The sequence below is a fragment of the Callorhinus ursinus genome, unplaced genomic scaffold (assembly GCF_003265705.2).
Source record: "Callorhinus ursinus isolate GAN/ISIS: 27379988/994484 unplaced genomic scaffold, GSC_fseal_2.0 scaffold4, whole genome shotgun sequence".
NCBI lineage: Eukaryota > Metazoa > Chordata > Mammalia > Carnivora > Otariidae > Callorhinus > Callorhinus ursinus.
In genome coordinates, this window is record NW_027397066.1 from 26,352,727 (window position 1) to 26,373,653 (window position 20,927).

General features: G+C 35.3%; 1 pseudogene; it reads right to left on the reverse strand.

Moving 5' to 3' along the window:
• Positions 1–18,113: 18,113 nt before the first annotated feature.
• LOC112835463 (fibroblast growth factor receptor 1 pseudogene) overlaps positions 18,114–20,927 on the reverse strand; it is a 67,619-nt pseudogene continuing 64,805 nt past the window's right edge.

Genomic DNA, 20,927 nt, shown 5'->3' on the forward strand with positions numbered 1-20,927 from the left:
GTAAAATAACAACAAAAGAAAGTAGCTATTATTTTAGAGGCAGCAACAATTTTCCTTCTCCTCATTTGTTACTATTCTAAAAATTCCTATTCTATTTTTTTTCTCTAGTCTCCCATGATAATTTCCTAAATCTTCTACCTTTTTCTTCAATTTTTCCTTTTAGTGGAAATCTCTATTTCATATTTACTTTCTCTTCCTCTACTCCTTCTCTTATCATTCGATGTATTCTTAGATTTTCTGTTTTTTTTTTTCAGCCAGATATATCTTTTTTTTTTTTTAAGAATAATTTGATTTGCTGGTATTTTACATCAGTAGGTGCTTTCTTAGGGATGTTAGAAATGTCTGTGGAACTACTGGAAGTATAAACATTTTTACCTTTAAGAAGTTTACAGTCTAGGGTGCCTGGGTGGCCCAGTCAGTTCAGTGTCTGCTTTCAGCTCAGATCATAATCCCAGCATCCTCGGATGGAATTCTGCATCAGCTCCCTGTACAGCCAGGAGTCTGCTTCTCCCTCTTCCTCTGCCCCTCCCCCAGTCTCTCTCAAATAAATAAATAAAATCTTTAAAAAAAAACTTACTTAAATCTGAGACTGAATTATCAGATTCTAACAAAGTGACTTAACTCAGTTTTAATACATGACAACTAAACAAAGCAATGATCACAACTGGAAAATTAAGTCAGCCTATGGTGTAACCTTTTTGGTTGATGAAGGACATTTTTCAGTAACAAATTTCCCTAAATGTCAATTTCTATTTAAGGCAAAAATCTTTGACAAGAAATTCAGATCCTTCTCATCATTTTCACATCAATTTAATGTGACATCCTCAGAGTATGTAATCAAAGATGTGATTATTTCATTTGTATTATTTGTTGCCTTGTATATTGCCTGGATTTTTAAAGTATCTGATATATACAGGATGCTTAATAAGTGTTTGCAGAACATATGTATTTCAGAAGCCTTAAACATGCTTTGGTGATACTAGTATCCATATCAAACATTTTGTAGGTTTCAGTCATATAGATAACTACATTTCTCAGAGACAGAGAAACTGTACAAATGATCTGGGTCCAGTAGGATAATGCTAGCATGTGTTATAAATTCTCTTATATGACCTCATTCTTGTAAGAATCGGTTATGTAGCAGAAAAAGAGATCACTGTCTTATACTTTATTATTTAAAGAGATTTATGGAAGTTGTTAATTTCTTCTACTACTCCTTACTCTTGGTGGGCCCAATTTCTGTGGTAATAGTGAGAGGACAGTGGGCAATTTAGGCAGCAGCCAAAATCTCCTACAAAGCATTAGAAAATAAGACTTTTTATAGATCATGGGTCTGTCCAAAGGGGAATGTTAAGGGGCAGGATGGATGATGGACATGTTGTGGATTTATAACTACAAGATTCATACACCAAGTCAGTAGGGAATGTCCCAGTCTGGTGATAAACAGAAGTGATGTAACTTGTACTGCACTTTTTTTTTTTTTTAACACAGAAGTTGTATTTTTCCCTGTCATGACATCATGCTTTATCTTCAGTTCTGTCTATTGTCTCTTAAAACTAATTAAACAAACTCAACAATTTTTTTAAAGATTTTATTTATTTATTTGAGAGCAAGAGCCAGAGAGAGAAAGAGAGAGAGAGAGAGCATGAGCAGGGGGGAGGGGCAGAGGGAGAAGCAGACTGCCTGCTGAGCAGGGAGCCCAATGTGGGGCTCAATCCCAGAAGCCCGAAATCATGACCTGAGCCGAAGACAGACACTTAACTGACTGAGCCACCCAGGCGCCCCCCAAACTCAACAATTTTATAAAAGTTTTATTTGTTGGGGTGCCTGGTTGGCTCAGTCATAGACCATGTGACTCTTGATCTTGGGTTTTAAGTTCAAACCCCACGTTGGATGTAGAAGTTACTTAAAAATAAAATCTTTAGGGGCGCCTCGGTGGCTCAGTCATTAAGCATCTGCCTTCGGCTCAGGCCATGATCCTAGGGTCCTGGGATCGAGCCCCACATCAGGCTCCCCGCTCAGCAGGAAGTCTGCTTCTCCATCTCCCACTCCCCCTGCTTGTGTTCCCTCTCTCCTTATGTCTCTCTCTGTCAAATAAAATCTTTTTTTTTTTTAAAGATTTTATTTATTTATTTGAGAGAGAGAGAATGAGAGACAGAGAACACGAGAGGGAAGAGGGTCGGAGAGAGAAGGAGACTCCCTGCTGAGCGGGGAGCCCGATGTGGGACTCGATCCCGGGACTCCAGGATCATGACCTGAGCCGAAGGCAGTTGCTTAACCAGCTGAGCCACCCAGGCGCCCTCAAATAAAATCTTTAAAAATATTGTTTTATTTATTGATTTAAGCCATTGTATGGAAGTGTTGAATCACTATATTGTACACCTGAAACTAATACTACACTGTATTTTAACTGGAATTTAAATAAAAACTTAAAAAATATTAAAAAATAATAAAAATAAAAAGAGGAAAAATTTTATTTGGCAGGCAATTTTCCTCATTACATTATTATTATCATACTGTGCGGGGGGGGAGTGGCTGGTGTTACAGTGAGTTCCATATCTGTATTGAGTCTTATAAAGACCTTTATTTCTTTTCCTATTCTGCTTTGGATACTCTTACATTAGAGGTTAAAATGTTGTAAAACTCTCCCGTCTCATCTGTTTTCTCTCTTTGCTTTCAGGATTTCTCGTGCTCTCCCTGCCATCCCCACGTGCCTTACAATCTCTGGATAATGACTAATTTCTCCTGAACTTGCTACCTGAGCTCCTTTATTCTACTCTGTCTGGCTGCCCTTTCCTCCTTCTGTACTCTAACTTCTAACCTCTGAATCTGTGCTTTAACAATACCTAACACTCAATCTTTGCTATTATTTTAGTATGTGTTACCCAGTTTTTTGTTGTTTACCTCCTTTTAAGAGGGAGTTCATTAGTGATTTTTTTTCTCAACTAAAATAGACAATACCCATTATTTTGAAAACTTTTTGATCAACTTTAAGTCAGTGTATGAACCTTTTAGTTAGGCCCACAATGCCTTCTCTATTCTTCCCCTTAACATGGCCAAATAGAAAAGCCCATTATCTGGGAAAGGATCATTCTCCTGCTGCTTTGTATAAGATTTTGGCTTCACCTTCGATTATCCTCTCTGTCCCTACTTTGAAAATTAGTTGTAAAATATCAGTAGCCCCAGTTTCTCTTCTAAATGATGACTGTTTCTTTACCAGGTCCAAAAACAACCCCTTTTGACCATAATAAACAGCTTGGACCTACTTTTTTGTCTCGCTGTTCAAGTGTTGTCATGTTCACTCCATTTCCAAATTTATTTGTAATTGGTAGGCCATCTCTTCTAAATTGAAGTATTGTCACCATTAAACTACCACCAGACTCCCTACAGTAAGAGAGGTAAATTCTTTATATTTACTGTATGTGAAGTCATCATATAATATCAAAATAAAATTATGATGATGTGAAGAGTCTGTAATTTTAACAAGACAATTTTGAAATTATTGCTTGTCTAAACAAAATTTCCCATTTTATAATCTTATGTAAGCTTCCCTTTGCCGTATTTCCTATTTTAAATCTGTTAGGAGGCATTCTTATTTTCCCTCAAGTGGGAAGTCAAATGTGGAACAAATTCATCCTAAAGGAACTGATTCTGTATTCCACTGAAGACCAGGTGGCTTCAATGTGGCATTTTGCCTCTTGCATATTGTTCCTCTCCTACAATAAATGGAGGTATGCTATTTATTTATTTATTTTTAAAGATTTTATTTATTTATTTGAGAGAGAGAGAATGAGAGATAGAGAGCACGAGAGGGAAGAGGGTCAGAGGGAGGAGCAGACTCCCTGCCGAACAGGGAGCCTGATGTGGGACTCGATCCTGGAACTTCGGGATCATGACCTGAGCCGAAGGCAGTCGCTTAACCAACTGAGCCACCCAGGCGCCCTGGAGGTATGCTATTTAGTAGACTACTCCAACTCAATTAGAGACATACCCTTCAGGGGATAACCCCACAGAGACTAGAATCAGAATCATACATCTTGGATAATTAAGTTCAGGTTTTGATGGCTTCTTTCCTCAATCTTATATAACCTACCTGAATTTTACCAGATCCCAGAACTACTTAAAAATATTTGGTCCCTTATAATCCTTAACCAGTCAGTATTCAATGCACCTGATCCATGTGATACCCTACAATGTTTTTGTCAAATGAGGAGTCTCAAAGTGTGTTTGTCGGGAGACACTTTTCAATTGGTCTCTTATATTCCTGTACTTATTATTTGTTTTAGACTATCCTTTGAAGGATGGTTGTATATCGAATAGACTTGGAAGACAGAGGATAGTATCAGAGACAGAGATAGTATCTTCCTACAGTGCAAAGTGCAAGCATGGCTCCTTTTTTTTTAACATAACCTGTTGTATTTGCAAATATTATCTGCCTCTCTCGCATCTTCATGTGGGAATTGAGGCTCAGAACTGATATATAACGCCCCCCCACACACACAAATACTGTTAATATTCTGGGTATTGCTATCACTGTGAGTAATAAACTATCTTATTTCTAATCCAGCAGTCTGTGTCTTCTATCAGCACCCCTGAAACCATGGCAAACTCATGTGTCAGCTTTCATGGAAGGGAAAAAACTCTCAAATGCTTCACAGTTTTTGATAGTGTTACCTACCTCTGAACATATGACAAACACAAGTAAAGCTGGAGCTTTTATGATAGAGAGCTTCTGTGGAAGGACTGTGTTTTCACTAGTGAACAAAAGTAGTTTCATCTATTTTTTTTTTTCCCCTCCTGGACTCCATTTCCTATCTCACACTGTTGCTCATATTGGATGGAGACTAGGTCCTTATCATTCAGGAAACTTTGGTTAATGACTCAAAATAAAATAGGGAGTGTCTAAAGGGATAAAGACAATTCTAGACAAAAGGTATAAGATCATGCCAGAAAGGATGGATAATTTTATCCAGTATCTATCCATTCACTCATCTATTTGTTCATTAATTAATCCCAAAATTCCTGACTGAATCCCTTTTATGAGCCAGAATCTGGGCTAAAAACTGGATATTTTTTAAAAGTTTTCATTTGAAATCCAGTTAGTTAACATTCACTGTTATATTAGTTTCATGTGTACAATATAGTGATTCAACACTTCCATAAAACACCCAGTGCTCATCGTGACAAGTGCCCTCCTTAATCCCCATTGTCTATTTAATCCATCACTCCTCTCAACTCCCCTCTAGTAACCATCAGTCTGTTCTCCATAATGAAATGTCTGTTTCTTGCTTTGTCCCTCTTTCTCTGTCTTATATTTTCCCCTTTGCTTGTTTGTTTCGCTTCTTATATTCCACACATGAGTGAAGTCATATGGTATTTGTCTTTCTTTGACTGACTTATTTCACTTAGCATTATACTGTCTAGTTCCATCCATGTCATTGCAAATGGCAAGATTTCAGTCTTTTTTATGGCTAACATTCCATCATATATATATATATATATATATATATATATATATATATATATATACCACTTCTTTATTCATTCATCAATTGATGGACACATGGGCTGTTTCCATATCTGGGCTATTGTAAATAAGCTGTTATAAACATAAGGGTACAGGTATCCCTTTTAATTAGTGTTCTTATATTCGTTGGGTAAATACCCAGTAATGGGATTGCTGTGTCATAAGGTACTTCTATTTTTAACTATTTGTGGAAACTCCATACTGGTTGCCAGTGTGGCTGTATCAGTTTGCATTACCACCAACACTTCACAAGTGTTCGTTTTTCTCCACAACCTCTCCAACACCTGTTGTTTCTTGTATTGTTGATTTTAGCCATTCTGACAGGTGTGAGGTGATATCTCATTGTAGTTTTGCTTTGCAATTCCCTGATGATAAGTGATGATGAGCATCTTTTCATGTGTCTGTTGGAATTCTGTATGTCTTCTTTGGAGAAATCTCTTTTCATGTCTTCTGCCCATGTTTTAATTGGATTATTTGTTTTTTGGGTGTTGAGTAAAAACTGGATATTAAGTAACAAACAAGACAGGTTTCCTTGAGTTTAAATATTATTTGCATGGGTATCATTAACAGGAAAAAATATGCATATGTGCACATACAAGTGTGTATATGTATACATCTACCTATCTATCATTTATCATCTATCTATGAATTGTGATAAGTCCTGTGGGGGAGAAAATGGTACATTCTGAAGAAATATGTTGCTGGATATATTGGGTAAGCAAATTTAATTGGGCTCAGATGCATTGGATATAAATGAATCACTCAGATGAATTATTTAAGATTATATAGAAGCAAATTAAGTTGCAACCTTTACATAATTGAAAATAATAGGTAGTTAAAGGAATTTTGGTGGTTGTTGCTTCAGTGTCTTATTCTTTTTTTTTTTTTTTTTTTAAAGATTTTATTTATTTATTTGACAGAGAGAGACACAGTGAGAGAGGGAACACAAGCAGGGGAGTGGGAGAGGGAGAAGCAGGCTTCCCGTGGAGGAGGGAGCCTGATGTGGGGCTCGATCCCAGGACCCTGGGATCATGACCCGAGCCGAAGGCAGACGCTTAACGACTGAGCCACCCAGGTGCCCCCTTCAGTGTCTTATTCTGTTTATATATGCTATGGTGTGAATGTTTGTGTCTCCCCAAATCCATATTATGAAATCTAACTCTGGAAGTGATGGTATTAAAGCATAAGGGTCTTTGGGAGGTGATGAGGTCATGAGTGGGATTAGAGTCCTTTTAAGAGACCCTAGAGAATTCTTTCTTCTTTCCCCATATGAGTTACAGTGAAGAGACAGCCATCTATGAGGAAGTGGGCTCTCACTGGATCTGCCCATCCCTTGATCTTGGACTTCTCAGCTCCAGAACTGTGAGCAATAAATTTCTGTTTTTTACAAACCACTCAGTCTATAGCATGTCTGTCATAGCACCTGCATGCAATAAGAAAGTATGATTGAAAATGAAAACAATAAGTTTTAAGTTTCGGTAAAGTCAGTTGGAACAATGTTTTTTCTTAGAGAGGACATGCTGCTTCATCTCTTAAACCTTGTTGTTTATATGTTTCTTGAATGGCCACATCTTACTCCTCCTATGTTTTCCACAAAGTCCAGGATGATGCCTTACATAGAGATGGTACTTTATAAATACTGTAGGAAATATATACTTCTCTCAAATCTTATTTTATCTAAAAATTACTTGGATCCACTTTGGGCCTTGTGTAGAATATTTGAAATATATTAAGAACAGAATGTTCTCTCTAAATAACATTTAGAATCATCATTGTCTATGACTCCTGACTCATTTGTTTATGAAGTGGGACTTACTGTGAGAACACTAAAGCTAGTAATATAAATTTTGAATTAATCACCAAACTAATTTATTATAACTTATGAAAAAATAATTTCTTACGTTGGTTTAATGCTGCTCTTAGGTTATGGCCATGACATTTTCATTAAATAAAACAAAGTAGAAAATAAAACTCTTGTGAAATGTCAAACTTTTCTTCCTTATTTTGTTTTGGTCTTCCTCTACCATGCTGGCAAAGCTGTATTTTATAGGTAAATACAATTTCCTAGTTTCTAGGCTTGTAACTTTTGCTAAAATATTCAAAAATATAAGAAGCTGAATAGTGGCTGGCTGTTTACTAAACTCCCAATCTACACATATAAAGATAAAATAATGACTGTGACCTTTGTATTTCTAAAATTGTATTCTGTTTTGCCATATTATGTTTGTAATGTAATTAGTAAAGATTCTGCATATATTAACACCCAACCACTTCTACCTCATCTGTATGTCCATCACAGACCCTGTATGATTTCTATTCGTTGCTATATTGTGACCAAAAAATTGCCTGATATAGTCCTATATTTATTCAGGTAGATGCTTAAACTACAGTTGTCTTGTTTATTTGCTTGCTCATGATCAGTATGTCTGAAAGATGGTAACTATCGCATCAGATATGACTATTAAAAAATATTATTAGTGCCTGATACACTGTGATGAAATAGCTAAGTCAATTCATAATTGTTAATTAAATTAGAAAAGAAGAAATTCCTTTGGATTTGTCCTTTATTAGTTTTTAAAAAATAATTCCTTGGGATTGTTTTTGTGTAATATCTATCACATTCCTCAACTTTTAAATTTGGATGTAGAAAAGAATTATCAGAATGGGGTTAGAAAAAATTGTTACAAAATGTTTTTAGTCCTGTTATATTATGTTAACTTGAGAAATATGGGTTATTTTTATTAGCATTTCCCACTTTCTACATGCCTTACTGATATCATGTTTTTCCCACTCTTTTTATAGTGGTTGTTATATCCTTCATGATCAATAATAATCAATGACATTCATAACATTAATTTTCTTTGGGAAAACAATATTTTAGAAAGAATCCATGATCAAAAATTTTAGCCATTGTTCATCAGTAGGTGAGAATATCAATGTTCCTGAAATTTCAAGAAATAGAGTTTATTAATTGTGTTGGATAATGTTGATTGTCTCTGAACTTAGAGGTGTATATTTCAATTTAAAATGTATTTTGAATTGAAAACAAGATTTTACTGAAGTCATCATCCCACTTTATATTAGGCCTCCAGTGCATTCTAATTTATTTATAGAAAATATCATAAACTTGAATGTCACTTTTCCTACTGCATTTATACTGAAACCTCAACTACTCAAAGGTGTCAGATCTGAAAAGCACTACCATTCTATAATTTCTGTTTCCTAGAAGGAATGGATATACCATTTTAGCATAATTATCCAACAGTATTAAAAACCATTGTGAATTTTAAAACACAGTTATTACACCCTAAAAATCAAGTATTAAAATGTACAACAACAAAATCTCTGTCAAGTTGTAAATGAAATGCACCCACATAGAAAGGTTTTAAAACTTTCTAAGTTGGGCGCTTATGTGGCTCAGTTGGTTAGGCGACTGCCTGCGGCTCAGGTCATGATACTGGAGTCCCGGGATCGAGTCCCGCATCAGGCTCCCTGCTCAGGGGGGAGTCTCCTTCTCCCTCTGACCCTCTTCCCTCTCATGCTCTCTACCTCTCATTCTCTCTCTCAAATAAATAAATAAAATTAAAAAAAAAACTTTCTAACTTAGGGAATTTCATAGCACAGCCTCAGGGTAGTAGATTCAGCGCCTACAATATACTTCGCGGGAGACCGTAAGGTGGGCTCTGTGTCATTTTTGCCGAGGGCTGACCTAATATTGCTTCCAGCATTGTTTGTTTGTTTTTGAAAATACTTCACTGGGCCTTATTCGGAAAGTGCAGTTTGTAAATCTATATAAATTAAGAATGATCTTTTTCTATGTTTATCTTTTACTACATCAAATTAACATAGTTGGACAGAGTTTCACTGAATTAAGCATTGTTAGGAAACATGTAAATTAGTGCTACTCAAAGTAGTTGCTCTTTGAACTATGTGTATCGGTCCAGGATTAGATAAGGAGCTTGAAAGAAAACTTCTTTGAGAGAGTCTTGGCAATTTTTTTTTTTTTTTTTTGGATAGCTGAAATAAACAACGTGTTTAGTCACAAAGTGATTTGCCTTTTTGCACAAACTCCCTATCTTTTTGTGAATTATAACAAATATTTCATGAACCTTCATTGATCTTCACCTTCTGTTACACTGCTATAAAGTACATTCAGAGTTGCCAGTTAAAAGTGCTACAGTAAAGATGAAATGTCATGTATTTACTTTGCAACCAGTTAGAATGAACATAGTAATTTCTTAAGACACAATGAAGAAAAAAATTTTTGACAATGAGTCCCAGTTTTTAAAAATCACATGCCATTCAATCCAAATTGTAGACTTTGATCAGTGACTGAACACTTCTTACGTGGATAACTTGATGTAATGCACCCAGGGTAATTTTTTCTTATCAATGCTTGATTATTCTGCCTAGCAATGCAGAGAAAGCTAACTAATTTAAAATAAACTCATGTTAATTTTGGTTGTTACAAACTTAAAATTGATTAATTTCCATAGTTATATACATATATTTATATTTTGACTGTTTAAAATGTTCACAATTTACATTAAATATATTTACATTAAATATATATTCTGTTATACCTTGGAAAATTATACTGAAAATTAAAATGAAAATGACATTGTATATATCTGTTGGAAGCAGCCTGTCCCATTTCCCCTTACTATACAAGCTGTGTCAAGTAATTTATAAAGTCCCTACTGCATAATAAATCTATTCTTTGTTGGAATAGGTAGTAATGTTCTTATTTCTAAATAAGGGCTGGTCTATGAGTGCACTTGCAGCTATATTTTTTCTAAGTGGCTTCATCGCCTTGAACTGAAGAAGCTCAGAACATTACACATCAAAATAATATATTTTGACATAATTAGCCATCAGGGAAATGCAATTAAAACTACAATGAGATATCACTACACACTTATCAGAATGGCTAAAATAAAATATAATGACAAGACCAAAATATTGTGAGGATAGAGAAAAAAATATTCTGTTTGATGATACACTATAGCAAGTTGTACCATAACTTAACCAAAGGGTATTTGCAAACCCATCTCAGATGGGTGCAGCATCAAATTTGTTTTTCTAAGCAACGTTTTGGGTCACTTAACCACTTTTCAAGGATATAAAGTGCTATCATCTTACTTAAAACTGTGAAATTTGGTCAGATTTAAATTTCAATTTGTGTTAAAACACATTCTGCAAACTGTTAAACTTTGACATTTGTTCCTTCTGTTCAGTGAATAAAACTATATTTTATTCTGAAAAATACAATTATTTTCATTCTGAAAAAATATCCCTTTTTCCTTTTGTGATAGTTATTAATGTGAACTAATAGTAGAATTTGATATGGTTTCACATGGCCATACTTTACTGTATATAATCAAATTAAATAATAAATATAATGTATTTCTTTGTACAACTTTTAAAGACCTGTCTATTCTTTAAAAAAAAAAACAGAGATACACTGCTTTTGTATATTGTGTATAACCTCAGACAAATTTTGACAAATCATAATTTATTAAAATTACGTCTACTTAAAAATCACATTTTTGATGTAAAACCATCAAAAATAAAAATTAACACAAACACACATACACACACAAAACCCATGTGTTGACAAATTACAATGGCTATAACAATAGGTTAGGCATTCCACAGTTAAGTGCTATCAAAATTTCCATTAGTGACAAAAACATTAACATCAAAATGGCCTGATATTCCAGAATCCAAGAAAAAGCCACTTAGGATTTATTTAAAGATAAAGATTTCAACAAATACTCCTTAAATTTAGGAAATTCAGAACATAAGGATTAAGGAAATATTTGCAGTGCTTATTATATTCAATCCTTCCTCCAAAATATGCCTTTGAAGATTCTGTTTTCTCTATTTAAATTGAGTTGTTCTCCAAAAAAGTTTTCTTAAATGTGTTGCTCTGTGTGATAAATGTCCCAAGATCTAACATGCTTCATTGGATTTTTATTGTGCTCTCAAATTTAATCAATAGTTTGGCTTGATGTATAATATCTAGTTTCAAATATCTTTTCCATCTATACATAAAAAAGCACACACACACACTGCTGTCTTTTTTATATGCTCTTACTTTTGAGAATTCTGCTGTCAGTATTGTTCTTGTACACTTTAGGTGATCTGTTCTTTCTCCGGGGCATCATTTATACTCTTCTCTGTCTTTGATATTCTTAAAATTCACCATAATATATACGAGTGTTTTTTTTCTGATCTCTCATGTTTGACTTTCTTTCAGTCTGTTATCTTTCATCTTTCTTTAATTCTCCAAAATTTATCTCGGGACTTATTTAGATATTTTCTTCTTTATTTTGTTTTTCCTCATGTGCTGCCTTTTGGCAGAGGTCATTTATCTATTTGTTTGTTTGTTTGTTTTTCAACTCATTTATTCATTTTACAGCTATATTCATCTTACTCTCCTTTTATTGCATTCTTTATTTCAATAATTTTCACCTAATTTATATTCACAGTATAGTATCTTTCTTTTCTCCATGTATGTATAGCCTTGTTTTATCATATTACTTATAAGCTATTTTTCTGTCTGTTCCAGCAACACTTCAATTGGCATATAGAGTCTGCCATATCATCTTTTTTAGGTAAGTGATTGTACTTTTCATGTGCATAGTTATTTTGGCCCATGAGTTCAGCTTCTCTTAGAATCATCAAGCCTCTGTAAAGTCAGAGTATGCTAGGATTTTCTAAGCAACAACAAAAAGCAATGAAACCTGGTAGCTTAATTATGTTTTCTTTCTCATTCACTCAAAATATTACATACTGAACAGCTTCCTTCTATCTTGTAGCTATAGTGTTTGGACAAATTTGACTTCTGATATCACTGTGATATGGTGAATTAGTTAGGGTTTTTCAGAGAATCAGGAAGAGAAAAAATGGAAGATATTCTCCAGGGCCAACTCTGGAAGTGGCTATTAAAACATCTGTCCAAATCCCATTGAACAAAACTCAACAATGTACCCCCAATGAAATACAAAGAAGACTGTGTATATTTCCAGGCACGCACATCTCACTTGATTTAATGATGTGCACCAATGAAAGACTGAAGGCCAATCACCACTCTATGGAAGAACTGGAGAATTTAACAATAAATTTACTAATGAAACCAAGAATTCAGAATCATAAATACTTTGGAACTAATAATGACCACCTTTAATTGATGCTACTTTATAAGGCAATTCCTATGATTAGGTTTCAATTTTAAATTCTTTCCATTTTAAATCCTTAAATCCTTATGAAGAAGCACCATTTGGAGGAAGCAGTTTTCATAATTTATCACCCATCAGCCCTAAGTGTTTAGAGGAAAAAGTATGGAGGAATAATGCCTTAGGAAGCTAGTCTCTCTGAAGAATTTTCAAGTCTTTACCCCTTCAAGGCTTTTGCACAGTTTTGATAGCCTCTTAACATTCCAGCTGATTTCTGCAGTGAAGGGTCTGTTAAAAACTGTCCCAAAACCAGGAAGAGAACTTGAAACATATCAGTCAAGAACAACTTTGTGTCTTTTCAGGAATTTATCATGATTTCTTTGTTTTTTGTTATATCTGAAGTAGTTCTATGTTGCACTTGCATGGTTTCTCCAGAACTGACTTTGGAGGACATATCCAGTTCCAGCTAATTCCATATTTTGGCGAGAACTATAATTCCAAAAAACACTTATTGTTATACCAGTTATCCATGTCTATTAACTGACATATCACAATACAAATAATACAAACAATTGCTCTTTATTAATACCTTTATTAATACAAAAAGATATGTCATATTTTCTCTTATTTTTTCCAAAAATGTTATATTATATGAATGGGTCAGATATGTATGAAATTGCATTTAAAGTTTTTAAAATATCAGCAAATACTTTCATTTAAATGCAATTTTGAAAGAAATCTACTTTTCCAAACACCACTTTTTATCCTTTTTTTTTTAATTTTTAGCTAGATTATAAATGTTAGATCAAAAAATGATTAATAGATGTAGGTTCAAATTATTATGTTCCATTAAAAATGATTCAGTCTTTGATGAACATCTGTTTGGTAACATGTTGTATCCAGATATAGTAAATTAATGACATATATAAAATTATAGGGAAATGACACCTTCCGTTCCATTATGAGTAGAGCTTTTAAAATATTATTTGTCACAACCTGTCATCTTGTCATTATGTAGTATTATGTAGCATTTAAAAATGTACACCTTTCACTTTGAAGTCCTTTAGAAGTCTAAAATATGACTTTCTATGGTTTGTGGTTCCATATTCCTTTATTGCAAATATGAACAACTCCATATGCTTTGATTCAAAGGTAATAAATTTCTCTTATTTGGAAAAATGATGTTTATTTTTATTCTCTCACCCTTAGCAGGTGGTTTCATTTTAGTACACTTCAGAGTTATAATTTCATGCTTATTAAAAACATTATGATCTACATGGATGAATGAAACTTTTATTAAATTATTTACCAAAAAAATCTGTTATTTTTAAAAATGTGTTTCCTTTGAGACGTTATTTTAGAGTGTTCAGAGAATATCTAGGAGTGTGGTATTATGCAGTTTTTAAATAGGTACGAATTGGTTACTTACATGATTGTTACTTTAAGCCTCATATATATTGTCCATTATATGCTATAAAATATTTTGAAAGTAAATTTAAGGTATGTTTTACATAGTTTATTTTTTGAAGAAATTTTTTTGTCAAAATGATTTATGAAATTCAGTATTCTTTCAACACTAATTTATTCCAAAGTTTACCAAATGTCTATTAAACCTATTATATGGCAGATATTACTTTAGGCTACACTGGTAAATGAAACGCTTAGCTTTGTAGAACTTTTATTTTAATGGGGGAGACAAACAAAAGCCACAAACCTTAATAAAAAAATTGCATACTGTATTCAAAATGGGGAAAAAGAAAAATTAGATCAGGGTGAGAAAAATCAAAATTGCGAGGCAGGGATGGGGAGTTAAAATTTTTAATAGGAATATCAGGGTAGTTACAATGAAGATGACAATTGAACAAAGGTATGAAAAGGTGACAGATTTGCCCAGAACTATCAGCAATAAGGTCACTTCAGACAAAGGGATTGGCTATCTTAAAGGCCATAAGGTTAGATCATGCTTGGTATATCTGAGACATAGCAAGGAGACCACTGTGAGTGACTGAAGAGTAGCAGGGAAAGAGGTCACGGAGGTTAAATGAGTGGCTAGATTATGTAAAAGCTTAGATGTCATTGTAAAACTCTGGCTTTTATATTTGAAAACTTACTGTGTGATAGAATTTCTGCTAATAACTAAGAGTTCAAATGTCCATAAAACTTCAAGGATACTTATTCCAGTAAGATAGAATAAGAAAGAGTTCATATTTCCACATGGTGTAACAAATGCTAGGAGATCCAAGTGTAGGAAGTTCTGGGAGCACAAAAGAAGGCAGCAAAATCAGACTAATATATTTGGTGGCTCTCTGTCACTGTACATCAGTTTGTATTTTCTAGATTTTTATAGTAATGGAATCACACAGTATATACTATTTATTGCCCAGCTTTTCTTTTCTCAGCATAAGTACTTTGAGAATCTCCAAATTGTAAATATCAATAGTTCATTTTTATGCTGAGTAGTATTCTCTTGTATGGATATATCATAATTTGTCTTTGCTCTGTTGATGGACATTTGCATTGTTTCCAATTCTTAACAATAAAGCTGCTATGAAATTCATATACAAGTTCTTCTATGAACATAGGGTTTGTTTCTCTTGGGTAAATGCCTAGGAGTAAAATGGCTATTCATGTAACTGCAAAATGCTTTACATTTTAAAAGGTTTCAAACTATTTTCCAAAGTGGTTCTATCATGATATATGCCATCAACAGTTTAGATTTCCCGTTGCTTCACAACCTAGCTCAGACAAGGTATAATTAGCTTTTATAATATCAGCTATTGTAATAGATATGTAAGCATATCTCATTATGATTTTAATTTGTATTTCTTTAATGTATAAATGTTAAGCAACTTTTCATGTGCTTATAAGCCATCCATATACCTTTAGTGAGATGTCCAATTATTTTCTTCACATAAAAAATTGGGTACTCTGTTTAGTTATTAGTAAGTTTTTTTATTTTTATTTATTTTTCAATAATCTGAGTAGATGTCCATTATCAGATATATGATTTGCAAATCCCTTCTCCAACCTTACAGCTTCTTGATGGAGCTTCAGTAGCTGTGTCTTTCAAGAAATATGTTACTTCTCTCAATCCTGATACAGGGAGGTATGACTAGAATATTATCAATATTGACCTTCTCAAAGAAAGTCATGGATTAATATATTTGTAGTCTGTGGTTATTGGGAGTGTTCTATAATATCAATCATTTCTAGTTAGTTGATAATTTTGTTCAAGTCTTATATATTTTACTAATTTGATGACCATTTGTCTATATAATATTAAAATAAATGTGTTGAAATTTTTTGACATAATTGGCATTTTTCTCCACCTCTCTTCTAAGGTATGTTTTTTTTTTTTCCATGTATCCCCAAATCTGTTATTAGGTATATAAAAGTCAAGAATTATTATATTCTCCTGATGAATTGACTCTTTTGCTCTTTTGTAATTTTGAATTGATCTTTTTTATGTCTGATAATGAAATTTGCTCTAAAATCCACTTTTCATTATCTTGATATAACCACCAAAGTTTTAGTGTGATTGGTGTTAATGTAGCATATATTTTTCTTTTACTTTATAAAGCACTCCCATATTTAATCCTGACAAATAAAGGAAGCAGCTTTTTGACTCTAGAAGCATCTTTCTAGATTATCTTTTTTTTTTTTTAATGAAGGAGCAGCAATTTTTAATGAGGGACCTAAACTGAATATAGGTTTAGAACGTAATTTAAAAAAATAAATAACCCCTCTCTCTTTCTTCTTCTTCTGGGATCCTGATTATTCTAATATTGTTTTGTCTAAGGTATCACTTATCTCTTGAATTCTGCCCTCGTGATCCAGTAGTTGTTTATCTCTCTTTTTCTCAGCTTCTTTATTTTCCATCATTTGGTCTTTTATATCACTAATTCTCTCTTCTGTCTCATTTATCCTAGGAGTTAGAGGCTCCATTTTTGATTGCACCTCATTAATAGCCTTTTTGATTTTGACTTGGTTAGAATATTATGCAGCCATCAAAAGGAATGAAATCTTGCCATTTGCAACGACGTGGATGGAACTAGAGGGTATTATGCTAAGCAAAATAAGTCAATCAGAGAAAGACATGTATCATATGATCTCACTGATATGAGGAATTCTTAATCTCAGGAAACAAACTGAGGGTTGCTGGAGTGGGGGTGGGGTGGGAAGGATGGGTGGCTGGGTGATAGACATTGGGGAGGGTATGTGCTATGGTGAGCGCTGTGAATTGTGTAAGACTGAGGAATCACAGACTTGTACCTCTGAAACAAATAATACATTATATGTTAAAAAAAAGAAGAAAATAGTAGGAAGGGAAAAATGAAGAGGGAAATCGGAGGGGGAGATGAACCATGGGAAAATATGGACTCTGAGAAACAAACTGAGGGTTCTGGGGGGGGAGGGTTAGCCTGGTGATGGGTATTAAAGAGGGCACGTATTGAATGGAACACTGGGTGTAACATGCAAACAATGAATCATGGAACACTACGTTAAAAACTAATGATGTAATGTATGGTGATTAACATAACATAATAAAATTAAAAATAAATAAATAGCAAAAGTAGCAAAAAATACGGCCTTTTTAAAAAGATTTTCTTTTTTTCAGGCTCATAAACAACAGAAATTTATTTCTCACACAGTTTGGAGACTGAAGTATGAGATCAGGGTGACAGAATGGTAGGGTTCTTGTTAGAGGCCTCTTCCAGGTGGCAGACTGCTGACTTACTGCATCCTCGCATGGTGGGAGGAGATGGGGGGTTCTGTGGGATCTTTTTTTTTAATTTTAATTTATTATGTTATGTTAATCACATATAGCAACTGATGCCTCCAAGCCACCAGGAGCATCTTACCCATTGGTTAAATCTCTGGTAAGGACCCCTTTAAAAAGATACATAAATATATACTCAGATTTATACACTTTGTGTTTTCTTCATAGCTATGTACAAAGCTCCCAGTATGGGACTTTGCTTTCCCATCATCTGGTACCTGGTATTTTGCCAGCAAAGCAAATTAGTATCAGAATTAATAAGCCCCTGGCACCATCTATCTGGAGCAGAGGTTGCCCTCAGCGGAGGTCCGGAGCTCTTGACCTCCCCTCCCTATGGTTGTAGCCCTGAGGATGAGGCCCTGCCACCAGAACTCAGGCTTATGGATTCACGAAGCAGACAAAACCAACACAGGAAAGCTCGGTCAGCTCTCGGTGGCGTACCTGCTCATGTCCCAGTCCCCAGCCCTCCAGGCAGTGCCAAGGGGCAGGGAGGGGTCTTGGTCCAACATGTGGGAAGGGACAAAGTGGCCATGAGCAAAGTCCCTGCCTCTCTGCTCCTCTCTCTCACAAGCAGGTTGTGAGGAGGAGGAAGAGGAAGAGAGGTGAACTCTGAGAGGTGAAGGCCTCAGGTAGGCAGCTGGCTCCTGCCATCAGGAAAGGGGCAAAGTGGAAGGCAGTGAATCCCACAGGGAGGGCTGGGGGGAGAGGGATACAGTTGATTACGGAGACTGGGCAGGGGGAACAGGCGTGCTAGTCGTTTGAGTCTGCCATTGGCAAGCTGGGCTGGGTGTCAGGGCAGACAGGGCTCTCCAGTAATGGCTCATGAGAGAAGACAGAATTCTCCCCTGAGGAGCAGGTAGAGATTTAGGTGTTGGGAAAGCTCAGAGAGTATTAGTCCAGGGACACGGACAGGTCCAGGTACTTCTGGTTGGAGGTCAAGGTTACAATAGGGTCCAGGTCTTCCACCATCAACTCAGAAGTCTCTGAGAGGATACCACATGCCAGCAATCCTGCATCATCATGTATAGCTCTTTGGTGCCATTACTGAGCTTGTCCATCCTATGACCTTCCTTCAGCAGCTTGAAGAGGTCCTCCATAGGCATGCCAGGATATGGGGAGCCTCCCAGAGTGAAGATTTCCCATAGGAGACCCCAAAAGACCAGACATCACTCTGACAGGTTTAGATCCAGTTAAACAAGACCTCAAGGGCCATCCACTTCACAGGCAGCCAGCTGTTGGTTGTCTTTTTATAGTAGTCGATGTGGTGAATGTCCTGTGCAAGGCCTAAGTCTGAGAGCTTCATCACATTGTCCTCCATCACCAGCATGTTCCCGACGGCCAGGTCTTTGTGTATGCGCTTCTTGGAGGCAAATACTCCATGCCTCGGGCCAACTGAGAGGCACAGGATACCAGGTCCTTGGAGGAGAGCTGCTCCTCTGTGTTGTGTCTGAGGTTTTAACAGTACTCCAGCCCAGGAGGCCTCTGGGCCTGCAGGTACTCCTTTGGAGGCATATACACAATGACGTACAAACTGCCATCCTGTATGCAGGCCCCCAGTAGGTTGATGATATTCTTGTGCTTCCTGATCATCTTCATCATCTCCATTTCTGAGATCAGGTCTGACAGGTCTTTCTCTGTTGTAACCGACTTCAACATTTTCACAGCCACTTTGGTCACACAGTTGGGTTTGTCTTTGTCCAGCCCAATGGCCTCTGCCAACACCACCTTCGCAAAGCAGCCCTCTCTTAGGGGTTTGCCTAAAACCAACCTGTCTCGAGGCAGGTCCCAGCCCTAGATTATCCTTGGAAACATTAAACCACAAGATAAAAATTCTCTTCACTAGGTCTCTGTCACAGGTGTAATTTTCTTAACTTTATTTTTTATCATTTATCTTTTTCTTAATTCTTACTTTCAGTATAATCTATTTTGCTTCCAGGACTCTCCCCTGTTTTCTGTATGCTCTGTTTCATAGGAAAGAATTATCCTGTCAGATAATTATTTCTTGAAAATTCATTACATCTCTTTGCCTTAGTTAAAGCTGGTTCTTCTATGATGTTGATTCATCTGAGTCTTCTCAAAGTGGGGAAGAATCTTCCAAATGCTGTTGTCCTCAAGGTCAAGAGTATGTCTTAGCTTCATCTTCACTCTTTTTGAAATTCACTTTTCAAATTCTTGCCCTTCTTTTTATTTTTTTAATTAAAATGTTTTATTTATTTATTTATTTTTTGAATATAGTTGACACTCAGTGTTACATTAGTTTCAGGGTTTCAATATCTCCATACATTATTCTATGGTCACCACAAGTGTAGCCACCATCTGTCACCATACAACACTATTATAATATCATTGACTATCTTTTCTATGCTGCCCTGCATCACTTTTTAAAATCTCTGCTTTTTTATGTTTTCTGTTATTCCAATTTTCTACCATCATTGTACTTGGTTACTTTAATAAAATATGTCTGATTGCACACTTTTCACTGAAAACCATAACACTGGATTTATAGTAGTCTTCTTTACCCCTATCAGAACCCCAGGAGGCTTCATTCATTTATTTACCTACATAAACAGAAGATCAAACACAATGCTCTTTGTTGAAATCAATTTCAAATGTATTATAATCTCTTACCTCTTAAGCACTATGCTTACTGTTCCCTTTCACTGTCTGACTAAATCCTAATCATCACTATGCTATTTAATCAGAAAGAACATCTCAACCCAGAGTTCTCTCTATATCAGGAAATGAAGACTCCACCCTTCTGTTTGTGCAGGTAAAATAAATGTGAATACTGTCTGTCCTGCACGTACCCCATCCCATTCATCAGAATATTCACCATCAAAATATATACAAAACAAAAACCATAGCTCACCACTTCCATTACCAACCAGCTTGGTAAAAACACCATCATATGTTCTGGGATTATTGACCTGATTTTTGACTACCCCACTTCCACACTTGCTCCTCTCCTCCCTCCCCCCAGATCTATTTTGGTACAGCAACTTAACCTAAAAATCAAGTCAGATGATTTTATTCTGTTGTTGAAAATGTTTTGGTATCTTTCCCTTTCATACTAAATAAAAACTGGAAGCATTTCAATGTACTAGAAGGTCATACATCAATACTTTCTTCTCTCCACCACTATGAACTCTTCACTGGCCTCCTTGCTTTCCCTCAAATATAACAGAAAAGGCTGCTCACATTAGGTCAATGTACTTATTTGCTCTGCATAGAGCATCCTTTTTCTTTACATTTGCATAATACGCCCCCTTCACTTACTGCGGTTTTTGTGCAAATAACATCTCATAAATGAGATATAACCACCCAATATAAAATAAAATTAACCACCATCCCAGCATTCCCCAATGGATTTTACCTCTCTTGTATTTCTTTGTGACACATATCACCATCAACCATATATTCATTATTCTATTACCTCTTT